General features: G+C 32.4%; 1 protein-coding gene across 1 annotated transcript in view; it reads left to right on the top strand.

Moving 5' to 3' along the window:
• The first annotated feature begins 1,507 nt into the window (after positions 1 to 1,507).
• LOC134281716 (ecdysone-induced protein 78C-like) overlaps positions 1,508 to 13,728 on the top strand; it is a 67,072-nt gene continuing 54,851 nt past the window's right edge. Inside the window, exons 1-2 of the mRNA XM_062764146.1 lie at positions 1,508 to 1,613; positions 6,056 to 6,127. The gene's annotated coding sequence lies outside the window, so the exon portion shown is untranslated. The remainder of the gene's footprint in view (positions 1,614 to 6,055; positions 6,128 to 13,728) is intronic.

Consider the following 13,728-nt stretch of genomic DNA (forward strand, 5'->3'; position numbering starts at 1 on the left):
ACGTTGGAAGTGGCTGATCTCAAGTGTTTTTGATGGTACAACTGCGCTCGCCCCAACGGTCACACCGTAAAACATATTAGAATTTTCACGCGTGCATTTGTTGCAAAGATATGACCGATCTAAAATTTGTCACACTGTAGGGGTTTGAATCCCGCTGGGGGCAGTTGAAATTTTTTTTCTTTGTGTCTAACTTTAATAGCGAGCGCAGCGAGCTCAATAGACTAACGTGTATGAACAGAGGAAATTCGGATTGAAATCTGTGTCAGCCAAATTTCTCTGTGCAACATTCCCAGAATTCCTGCACTACCCAATGTCCTTTGCGCGAATAAATAAATAAATAAATAAATAAATAAATAATAACGTAAAGCATGAAACGCTATCAGTTTGTAGATATTTTTCAAATAAACAAAAAATAACTCTGCAATGTTTTTCGACCAAAATTGCACTAGGTCTATAGTATCAACCAGACGCTCGGCTGTCTCCGTAAGCTCCGCCGAGCTCCATATGACGTCGTGTGACGTCACAGGTAGTCGAGACGTCTCGTGCGGCTTGATGTTTGAAGTGGCTGATAAATTTTTCAAGTTTTTTTCGATGGTACTACCGCGCTCGCCCCAACGGTCACACCGTAAAACATATTATGTGATATCAATTAATTTATTCACGTCATAGAGGCTTTTTTACTTGTTTAAAGCAATATGAGCTGCATTTTTTGAGAATTTTATTTTGCTGGTAAAATGTGTTATTATGATTAATATGTATGTAATCTAAACCCTTATGATCAATAAAACCAAAATAAAGTTTAAAAATGTTTCAGAAAAAATATTTCTGTACAACCGAATATACGGTATTATATAAGAAATCATTATTGTACAGGACGACAATAATCCAATTTTACTTCAATCAGCGCGTATGAAAAGTTCTTTCATAGCAAATATAAACAACAGAAGTTTCTAAATGTTCTATTTTTCTGTCATTGAAATAGTTAATTACAAATTTGCAACATTTTTTTCCGATGTCAAACATGCAGCTCATATTGCTTTAAACGCAGAATTGGTAAACCTTAATTGATCACAAAAACGTTTAGTGGAAAAAAGGATATCAGTCTAATGTCTATCACTGACTCTATTGTAAACAGTTAGGGCATTAGATCCGCCCCCGTGTAGACATGGTGAACTGAAACATGTAGGTCTACTTTTGAAGTGAAAAAATCTTACGCTATTTTATCATAACAATAAGGGTTGTCAGCGCCTGAATGCATGTTATCATCGATCACCGGTAATCTTAACCAAATGGACCTGACTGAGAGGCGTCAAAGAGTGTCAATGAACTGCAGGTCAAACCACATGCAACACACGAATGATAATAAGTACGACCTGATTATACTTTCACGGTGCACAAATATTCGGATTTATGTCCTTCCACTGACGTTATTCCCTGTGTATGTTAAGTGTGGATAACAGTTTTTACGCAATAAAATAAATGAAACCCCCAGATAGCCTTTTACACATTTTTAGTACAGAACGAACAATCTGATAATAGATTTGTGACCTTCAACTTGATCCCGATTTGGTTACTAATCAAATGCCCGGATGTTGAAGTTTTCTTCATTAGAAGTAAGTGGAAATTTTAATATTTTATTGATACAGCGGACATATTTTGTGAATTGGACATGTCAGTGATTTAGGAGATTTGTTTGTTTCTTCAATTATGGGGAAAAACTACGGAAATGAACGACAAGTATGGCTTGTCGAAGACTGTTTGTAGAAATGGCGACTGTTGACTGGTGTCCCTGACCCATTATAGTTTGGGAGAAGGGGATATTGACTCTGTTACACTGATAACTAACTCAGAATCTCAATAAGCTGAGTTGTACGTCAATGTATATGTATTTTTATGACATATATTGCCCTTTTACTGTGTAATATAAGTAGAACACCTGGACTGTTGGGACATGATCTTGTAGTGTAAGAATTTAGCAGAATGACTCGTGAAAAAAGTTAAAACCGTAAAAATTTGATATAATTATAATGGCATGTCAGTGAGTACACATATCGTAGAAGTTTTACACCTTAATGTTCAAAGATTAAGACCCAAAATACTTTAAGAGATTCAACATGTTCATCATGACCATGTTCAATGAGTTAAGAGAAAATCTTTTCAAATTTGGATTTATATTATTTATACATGAGCACGTGGTAAATGTAGGTTCAGGAAAAAATTGATAGAGTTGTTAAATAAATTGATATGCAGCTTTATCATGTTTATAAGTCATAAGAATTGGCATTATTTAAAATCATTTTAGTGAAACGGCGTATGGTGCGATTTCAGGAACCGTGAATATGGATAGTGTGTTAGGATAAAATTGTACAAGTTTTTGAATTGAGATGGTATGCATTGCATAAGATTTTAATGTAATACCTCCTGTACTAGCAATATACTGACATTTTATCTGGCTCGTGCACCATGTGTCAAACCCTGACTACTATTTAGGCATAGTGCGTGCAAAACACAACATTATTATATAAAATTTTATGGATATAGTGAAGTAATTTCGTAGGTCCCAGTGACTTTGTTATAAAGGAGTTTTACTGTAGTGGAATCAGAAATCTCGAACATGCATTACTGTGAATTTAAAAGGCTTAGTTCTTTTAAATTTCAATAACCCCCCTTCCCCTTTGAAAAAAAACCCCACTGACTTCAACTGATATTAGCTGCTTCTTGCATATATAGGAATTTGTGGTTACCGTCTTCAAATTTACTTATTCCATGGGTGTGCTTGTTTAGACTATCTCCTGAAAATTGCTGCACACTTGCTGTTCACCAGTAGAACTCAACATAACTTATCATTTTAAAAACAGTCTAGATTTAATGTATGTGTACTTCACTGCTTGTGTCATCATCTATTGATGTGTTCTTTTAAGTTGATTTCGAACCTGAAAGAATATGAAGGTTGTTTATAGAAGAAAGGACAAATAACCTTTGTGGATATATAACCTTGAAAATAGAAAAAAAAAAAAGAAACACTTTTAGGCCATCTTTATGAAATTGTTTGTTTGCCCTCTCCTGACCCATTGATTAATAATAGCCCGATTAAAAAGTTGTTTTTTTTTTTAAATTGCAGGATGCAATAATTATTGTTTTCTTTCTCTTATTCTATCAACAGATATGCAAAAATTTTCTAAAAAGAAAGAAAAGATTTTCAGAAAAAAAGATTTTCTCACCTACCTACTTTAATAATAATTTCACCCAGAGTCGGCAGAGCTAGGACAAAAAGTAAACACTATTTTAAAATTTGAAAAATGGCCTTATTTCTTTTTCATTCTTATATTTACACGGGACAGGAATATCATCCATTCAAATTATTTTAGTCAAGAGAGTAATTCAGAAGCCCTATTTTCTCAATACTCAGGTGAATGCTTTGCATTTGATGAATTAGAAAATGTTATAGGGAGCTGAGCTCTTAATATTACAGTGCTCCAAGTCACACTTGCTCTTAGGTCGCAAAATGGTGACCTAAATTTTTTTTTGATCGCCATATCAGAATTTCTGGTCGCCATAATCAAATATTTCACTCGCCATAAAAAAAAAATACATTTTGTGAATAAAACTTGATAATTTAAATAAGGATATGTACTATGTCTTTATTATATCAAAGATTACTTATTACTGTAACTATAAAAATTTTCTAGGTTGAATTAAATATTTTTATTGAATACATGTACCCTTATGGTTGTACGAGGGTCATTCAAAAAGTTCGTAGACTTTCGTCCTAACTTTTTTATTTAACGTCATATTATATCCAAATTTTGTACAAATATTTTAACAACAGATTCAAATAATTTGAGTAAAAAAATTGGAATGTATCTTCATATTTATTAAAATTACCAAGGATTTAGAACAGCAAAAATGGGGTCACGGAGCACCTTCAAAATTGAGTAAATTTCTAATTTTCACTTTGTAGTATTTACAGCTATACCTCTAATAAATGGAGCTGAAACGAAATAAAATTTACATGTTTAAATAAAGTATTGCTGTATTAATTAAAATGAAATCAGGTTATGTAATATCTCGTTCCGTTTAAAAGATATCAGCTTCTAAATACATATGGACTTGGTTAAAAAAGGCAAAAAACCATGACGTTGGAGGACGTCACGGAGCAGCAAGTAGCAATAAAATTAGATTTTACATTCGGGAAACTTTTTCTACAAGCTTAAAAAATCCTTATAAACCAGGATCTCTATGAAAAAAAATCTGTGTATTTGTATTAAATTGAAAATACAGTTTTTGAGTGGTAGCGAGTTTGAATCGGACGATGGATTGTCTGCAAAGAAACAGGTTAAAGTTAAAAATATTGTCAAAAGAGTTACGAACGTCATTGAACGTGATGTGTGCTTCAATGTTGCAGAAATAATAGAGTTGCATGGTAAATCAAAGAATTTGAAAACAATAACATTCTAATTCAAGCTATATTTGTACAATTGTTAGCAAACTAGGTGTTAAGTGTTGTGGATATGTGTTTTGAATGGAGAAGACGCTACAAACCGTGTTTGAAATAACAAAAATGTGTATACTTTTGACAAACTTTCTCAGCGTTGTTTTTGACGTTACAATATTGGTTAACCGTGCTCCGTGGTAACAAAACATGTTGCTTTAAATTTTGACTAACATGAGTTCTATTTAATCAAATGGAATGAAACTTCAGACTTCGACAAAATAAATGTGTATGTTTACGAAAATGTGTTGATCTGTAATCTTGTAATAATCATATGACGATGAGAAGCATTGTCTACGTATTTTTTGAATGACCCTCGTACAGAAGAACTCAAGTAATCTGAGTACAGAAATAAAATTTTATCAAATGAAAATACAAGCTTGACAGCTGTTGAGACAGGACTTTACCTGCTGTTTGTCATGTTAACTTACTACTATGTACCTAACCCATTACAGTCATTACAAATGCCACCAAAACACTCTTTATTAGCATGATTCATTGTGATATGCAAGCAATATGCTTCAATAACAAGGTCGGATCTTAGAAAGTTTACAAATTTTGGATGCCACTCTATCAGGAACATTATTTATACACGTCTCTGGTTCTGTCAAACTTTGTACAGCATCATGAGCATGCTGCCAAAACATAACGTGATCCAATACCATGTGACGCTTTGTAAAGTGTATTTAAGTATATGTCTTCAAACATTTTCTTGATAGAGAATCTTTACAAATAAAATCTCGATCCCGATCTTTAAAAAAAATGGACGTTTTCAGCCCAAATTTTCTCAGTCGCGAAAATGCGAGTGTGTTTTCATTTTTAGTCGCAAAATCAATTTTTGGGTCGCAAATGCGACCATTTTAGTTGCAAAGTTCTTGGAGCACTGTATTAGACAATCCCTGAGCAAAGAGACAAACAAGTTCTTTGCACTACTCCACATTGATCCTATGTATTTTTTTCTCATTAGACTTGTTGGTATATACAATTCTCCATAGAAGTGATAGAACATATAGACTGCATTCATATTATATATATATTGCTGCCTTTGCTAAAGTTCTTTCTAAAGATAATTAAACCAGTGTTTTCCCCAAGAAGCGGCAACCGGCCAAATTGACCGCTTCGATTGACAAAGATACCGCTGTGAAATAAAAATTTGTTGTTAGGTCCACAGAGATTTTGTTCATAAACCTCAGCCCCTAGCCTGTTATAAATGATTCTCTAACCCTTTCCTTTGAAATAAATAGAAAACACTGCAAACAAAACTTTACAAATAGGAAAGACTCGGCTTACTTTAACATCTTTAAGGAAAGTATAGAAGGATAGTACATGTAGTAGGTTAAATGTGCAATTTTATGAGTCTTTTCCTATTGACCATTGAAAGCGAGGGGCATGTGTAATCTATAGCTTTCAGAAATATATATATAACAGCGCTCACCCCAAGGCCAACCTGTCTCTTGAAAATGATATGTTGTGAAAAGTTTCTGATCTATTGTACAAGTACAATCATGTTTTTCATAAATCTTTTTGCTAATGCTTATGATAGTTTTTGTTTTTGTTTTTCAGACAATAAGATTTTAAAACAAAATGCACCTTGAAATTGATGAGGCTTTCTTAAAGTACAACCATTGCTAATCAGTAAGTGTTAATTAAGACCTATACAATATGTACTCAGTCATGATTTAAGCTTATTAGGAAGCCTACTGTAACTTGAACCTACTGCTTTAGTAAGTAGCATGAAATATAAGGGGAGCTTTATTCTTTAATGAACAGTAATTAGTAAGGAGAAACATAATGAACAGTAATTAGTAAGGAGATCTATAACAAACAGTAATGAGTAATTAAGCTCAAAAGTCCATTAAACAATACTTAAAATTGGTGCAGAGCAAACATGTACCTCAAAAACACCAGAGATGGAATCCGTTGCCATGGAGGAGTAAGCATCCCCTGCTGACCGGTCACACCCGCTGTGTGCTCCTTGTCATGATCGGGGAAAAAACGGGAAAATTCTGTCAAATTTCATGTTTTCATAAGAATTTCATGTGTGATGAAAGTAATATTATAAATTCACTTAATAGATATATGTAATTAAATATGTTGAATTCACCCCTCTCTTTCTCCTCTTAAATATTACCACAAAAAATGTATCCAGTTTACAATAGCAATATTGAATGCCATTACCATTTCACCCCCTTGAAATCCATCATATCAATGTCATTAATGTCCATGGATATAATAAACAACATATGATATTATTAATACACCAAACATAAAGATTCAGCATAGGTTTGTACAGTGTGTTGTCCAGTCAACAGGGAATGCTTACTCCCCCGAGGCACCTAATTCCACCTGTGGAATTTCCAGGTGTCTGTGTTTAATGCCTTGTCATAAATCTATTGTTCCATGTTGTTTACAGTTATTTTGAAGTCAATCCTTTTTCATTAGGCCAAAATAAAATTATAGTTTGTTTGGAATTGCCTCCCGCCTCATTGAAATGCCCCCCTCCTGAAAAAATTTTATTGACCAAAAGTAGGAAGATTTTTTTTTAATTTAATCAATTTTTTTTGCCCATTACATGTATCACACGCACCATACAAAACACTGAAATGTAGTGTCAGATCTATGTAAAATTAGGTATTTTTGTTCTGAGATTTTTATCAAAAATTTATAATTTATCTTCAATTAAAAAAAAAATAATTTCCCTCCCTCCCTCCTGTGTCTGAAACCCTCCAGGCGGCAATTCCAAACAAACAATTTTTTAAGGATGGCCTTATCTTCTTGCTTCTCATTTCGATTTTTATTGGTAACTTAACCATGTTAACTGTAAATTAATATTCAGCAAGTTGAAGATCATTTTACTTTTTCATGAGTGTTTTTTTTTTGTTTTTTGTTTTTTTTATCTTGGATGCCCTTCCTTAAGCAAGGCCATTGTTAAACAATTATAATAGACTTAACAGAAAACAAACCCTAAGCTGATAAATGTTATTAGAAATAGCTTAAGATGCATATTATTCATGATTTAAAGAAGTGCATTTTAAATATAAAGATTTGGGAATTTTTCAGAGCTCTTATCTTATTCACATTACTGCCTTTTAATAATCAAAGTACTCAGAAGTACACAGAGCCGGGCTCATTTACAGAGTAGAATAGATTTCTTACATGAACCACGTTTATATTCTGATGAAAAAATTATTTTAAAACTATCAATATATATGATAAGACACTGACAGTGAGTTTTTCAATCCTAATACCACGGTCCGATTTTGTCAGAATTAGAATTAATCTGGTACCGCAGCTGAATGTAAACAAACAGGCCAGTCTGGTTCCCTCTCCTGCTTTACCTCCTATGTGTAGAGAACTACGGTAACACTGATTATCAAAAATCCTTATGCTAATGAACTATGTTCTTTGGCTTATGAAGTTTTCAAAGTCATTACTACTAATGTTTATTTTATATAGATAAAACTTCGTTTTATTTTTGTTGCTTTATTTAGCGTTTGTATTATCTCAAAAGCGGTTGAGAGTAAGAACTATATTTTTGCACGTAACTTTAAAATGGCGACTATGGGGTCAACATCCTGCCTTGAACAGGATCACATAAGCCGGCAATTGCTCTTTGAGCAATAAGCCCGGCTAAAAATGGATTTATATAGAAAACATAGCTTAAAGCAACAATATATGCTCCCTCAATAATAATGTTATATTTTACATGTTTTAAGCTTGTTAAAGAATTTTTGCTTTGAGCCCCTTGCCCCCAACCTTACCCATCTCTTCCCCTAAAAGAAAAATGAAGATGTTTTGTCCTCTCCCTTACACAATTAAATTGCTTCCTATGGGCATTTCAGCGATTTTTTTCCACCCATTGGGAAAGGGTCCGGTACGGGTTCAATTGAGAAAAATAACATCTAAGAAAAACAAAGAAGAATTTTCTCTTATTTATGCAAATGCAACGTATTTGCTTTTATTCCAACTTAATTACCTATTACTGCTTGTTTTAAAGAATAATCAACAAGTACTTATTGTTTTTTATATCAAAGTCCCTTGTTTTCACATTGTCATGCTTTCAATTTGTCAAAATGTATGACACTACGCTGTCTAATCCACTGCTCCCACCAAAATAAGACTTTGTCTACTTTCGATTTAAGTGGAAGTGAAACAATTAGTCAACTTGTACAATGTTTCATTTAACAAGAAATACAATGTCGTCGTAATCTTTTGCTTCACAGTTGAATTGGGAATTTTAGTCACAGAATTGGGAAAAATTAACATTTTTTTGGCATTGGGAATGGTGCCGTTTATCGGTACCAGTTATATAAGGAAAAAAAAACGCTGCATCTTAATGAATATTCTACTGAATGTTGAAGACAATGTATTCCTGGTTCCATGTTTTTGGGGAGAAAATCATTCTTTGACAAAATTGAAATGATCGAAACTAAATAATAGTATTTATTGTTTGTGTTTGTATTTACCAGAGTTCTATTCTCTCTATATATGCATTTAAATGTAATACCGTATAATCCCTATTAACCGCCCCTGCCCCTATAAGCACCCCCTTAGGTCTTTTTCAATCATCAGGAAATAAAGGCCCCCTGTACCTTGATTAAAATCATAAAGAATGGTTTCGAAAAATTGAAGAAAGTGAAAATGAAACTTGTCTATTACCCAATATCTCCATGGAAAATGAAAAATTTAACATAATTTGGGTGGATAATCTTCACTTTCAGTAAAGTTGGACATTATTTTAGTGGTTCCTTGGATTTATTTTTTTTTCAAAATATATTTTGAACTTATCGAGGCCCGATCTACTTGATCTGCGCATACGTTTTAACGCAGCGTCGACTCAGGCACGTCACAATACCCTTGACTGCCGTCACAATTGACCACAATAACGTCACAATCAAAATGACGTCAAATTGCGCTAAAATGTTTCGCTGATCTTGCTTACCTGGTAGCTCTATAGACTGTGCATTGAAAGCTGGCAGTTCTATTATTTTTTTTAAATATTTAAATCAATAAACAACTTTGGAACCTAATTAATTTTGAGGAATCAATTTTTGGTACAGATTATATTAGTAAAAATCGTAATTTTGTCGCCTTTACCCCCCCCCCCCCCCCCCATCCCTCTACCTCTTTTTCCCACTTAAAACAACGTCGCGTGTTAAGAGAAAAATAAAGCATGGCAAGAAAATTATTTCATAATGTAAGAATTATTTATTTTTTAGAAACTAATACAGTATTGCAATCGTTTGTTGGTGTTATGTAAACCCATTGCGACCTATAAAATACGTAGTTGGATAGAATAAATCCAAATTTTGTGTTTTGACATGCCCCCTTTTCACTGCAATAAAGGCTACCTCCAATTTTCTTTTCATTTTTTATAAGAAGAATGAAAATTGCATAATATATGTGAAAAACAAAGAATTTCATCATGTATTTTTTTTTAAATTTGTAAATTTCTTTGTTTATTGAAGAGTTTTAGTATGTAATTGTGTATAAGAACATGACAAATGGTCCGTATCTTGACAGTGCCCCCATTTGACTACAATAAAGGCAAGGTAACAAAATTTCATTCTAATTTTTTTAAGCATAAAACATACAAATTTATTTCCAAGAATTAAAATTTTTTATCATTCCGTTTTCATAATTTTCAACTAGATTGGGCCTCGTTAAAATATGACATTAAATATCATAAAGAAAATACCAAAATAACCGCCCCCTTTTTGCAATTTTCTAAGCACCCGGGGCGGTTAATAGGGATTATACGGTATATCTAATACTTAGAAAAGAAAATGGAACTAAATCTGCAATTAAGGATAAATAACACAAACAAACTTTTTTCAGAAATCAGCAATATTTCTCATAGATTTACATTTAAAGCGGTAACCTTAATAATGTTGACTGAGTAATATGGGAAATTTTTACAAGATTTTGTCGTAAGGTTAAAAATTTGTGCAAAATTTTGTATGGAATTACATAGAAAGCAAGACAAATCTTGTATCTAAGCACCAAGGAAACCCTACAATTTCTTTATATTTCAGGGATTTATTAGGCTTAAAAAAAAAATAAGTTTGTTTCCTGTAACATTCCTAAAAAATCAAGGGTCGGTAGGTCGGAATTTTTTTTTTTTTTTTTTTTTTTTTTTTTTGCTTATGAATGGTGAAACATCCCCGGACTGAAAATAACAGGTGTTATATTTACAGTGGACACCAAACATGGCATCCAAAATGGCTGCCTAGCGGCAGAAAACGAACTTCAGGAAGTTGTACTGTTGTTACACTAATGATTACTCTTTATATTTAAGGTAAATGTAAACTTGGTTGACATATTTTATGTCTCAAATTAAGCTACAAGCTATATTTTTTTATTTAATAAATGGAAACAGCTGATTGATCAAACTAAGTTTTGCCATTTGTCAGGAAAAAAAAAATCCACCCGGGGATAATTTGAATGGGTCGGTCGGGTTACAGGAAACAAACATATTTTTTTTTTAGGCCTTATTTATTTCATTTCAAGTAAAAATCAGTCAAAAAATATATATAAGTCCATGCAACATTTTTTTGCTCATGTTAAGTACCCTTAAATCAATGCCTACCTATAATGAACATAAATGGCAGTCAGACAGACACACAAGTAATGCCAACCATTGGCAGATATTAGTACCTGATAATTATACTGTTTGTATTTATGTGCCGACTAAGTTCTAACCTTAATTCAGTACCTTTCGCAATCTTTTATTTTTTTGTCAGAATTGACCTCTATGTGATATAGTTCTGCTTGATTTATATGTTATGTAATTTTGTTTTCTGCATTACTCTGCTACACATGGAGTTAGAAATGGTACCAAAAGGAGAGGACTAATTTATATGTAAACTGGATGTACACTATGACCTTATTAAGTACACATGTACTGAGGGAGAATTTGGTTAATGAAAACGTTGACTGAATTCTGGGAAGTCGACCTGTAGGGATGATCGATGTCTTTCTGTCCCGGCTAGATACAAAACATGGAGGAATATATATATAAAAAACACAGGGTGATATTAAAAGTGTATATATCATGTATTAAATTGTGTGGGAAGACAGGGCCGAGAAAAGAAGAAAATTTGAGTGAAGAATTCAGACATTAGACAGCTAAGTCCGAAATCTGGACTAAGATTGCCACAACTCTTGGTTTAATAAAATATATTTTTTTTCAATGAAATTATGACCAATATTTTATCTTCTTGTATAGCTACACTGTAAGACACCAGATTTTTTTCAACATATCAATGATGTGAATATATAAGGGTAATTTTTGAATTTAGTATATTAATTATATGTCAGATTTGCCATCTCAGATTAATTTCCATTAAGTAACATATATTCATAAGAGACAATTTACATATTCAGATCTTTAAAAAAAAATCAATGTAACTGTTAAGAATAGGAGATATGGGGATGTGGAGGTTTGGGGCTTTTAGCTTGATCCTCCGATTTAAGTGAAATGGACAATGTAATATATAGACTGGTAGTTCAACATCAGAGCAGGTTATAAACAAAGGATAGAATTTATAGCTTCAGCAACTGAGACCAAAAATCAACAAGGTCAGATAAGTTTTAACGTAAAAATATGATTGGTTTGTCTAATTATTTAATTTGTGTGATGTTGACAACAAATGCTGAGAGGTCAAAAACTGTAATAAAAACAATGGATTAATGGGAAATTGTTTTTCAAAAAAATGAGTGTCTACTTGTGTAAATTTTTCCAAGTGACTGTCTGTGTGTTGTACATAGGCAATTTAGCCACATATGATCCACATATGCATTGCCCTTCATATGAAGATCATATGTGGATCATATGAGAATCATATGTATATACAATCATATGAGAATCATATGTGGCCAATCATATGAGAATCATATGATCATACATATGATCATACATATGTGAATCATATGAAGTTATATACATATGATTCTCATATAAAAGATCCTGCATATGAGAATCATATGAATATTCTGACAATAATCATATGAGAATCATATGAAACTGAACATATGAGAATCATATGAAACAATGTTCACTAATTTGTCCTTGTTATACTCAGGTAAAATTCATACGAATGTTTTAATTGTGATCAAATGAGAATCATATGAAACGGCGATCATATGAGAATCATATGAGACTGTTCACTTATCTGTCCTTGTTATACTGAAGTAAAATTGCAATTTCAATTATATATATCAAAGATAAATTTAAATGTACATTAATTCAAAAGAATTTGTTAGTAATTAATTATATTGTATATAAAGTTCTACTCTGTTTAACCCAACCCCCCCCCCCCCCCCCCCCTTTCCTTCTAAAAAAACCCTTTCACAATTTTTTTTTCTGTTATAATGCATTTCCCAGACAAAATACATGTAGATAAAGAATAAATTAATTTGCTTTTCATTTTAAATCTTTTGGGTTTGGCTAAGTAAAATTAAAATAATTCCGTATTTTTCTCCGCGCCGGTTTTGTCTTTTATCGGGTGAAAATATACGTCATTTTTGACGTCACTGCTGCAGCAGACGTGTTGGGTGTTTGGAAAAGGCAAGTGATCTTCTTATAATAATATTTAAAGACTTTTGATTCATATTGTTTAAATATAATTTCATTATTGTTACAGGTGCGTATGAACTCTCTAATATATACTCTTATCACTTGCATCATGCATGTAATTGTTAAATCAATGCATTTCGTAAATCTAACGTTCGTGATCTGTAAGTAAGTTTGGATAAAATTTGTTTCTGAATGAATGTAAACATTACATGTTAGGCTAAAGGCATTACTACTTTTTAAAACTTGAATTTGTTTTCGTTTTGTTACGTACTGATATGAAAGTGAAAGTAGAAACCTTGTATGTCAGTTGGCGTTATGTATGTTGAGATCGTTATCAAGTCCGGATTCCTTCTTAAACTTAATGACAAATGTTTGTTTTTATGGCCCATAGATGCATTCGGCAACTTGAGTTCAGTGTCACAGTGCTGTTTTTTTTTTCAGTCCAAAGAACCCGAAGCTGATAAGACTGGCGATTGATCCTGAAGCTGATTTTACAGACGATTGCATCATCACAGCATTGAAGGTAAAAATAAATACTTGAAATAAAAAATCAAAGTATCTGTAATGTCTCTTTATGACAAATTATATTTCTTGATAATTTCTTTTTGTTCTTTTATAATTCTACATTTTTGCATGGCTTCATCAAAAATAAATTCAG

The sequence above is a fragment of the Saccostrea cucullata genome, unplaced genomic scaffold, assembly GCF_032062105.1.
Source record: "Saccostrea cucullata isolate Sc308-1 unplaced genomic scaffold, CSIRO_AGI_Scuc_v1 ctg398, whole genome shotgun sequence".
NCBI classification, from domain to species: Eukaryota; Metazoa; Mollusca; class Bivalvia; order Ostreida; family Ostreidae; genus Saccostrea; species Saccostrea cuccullata.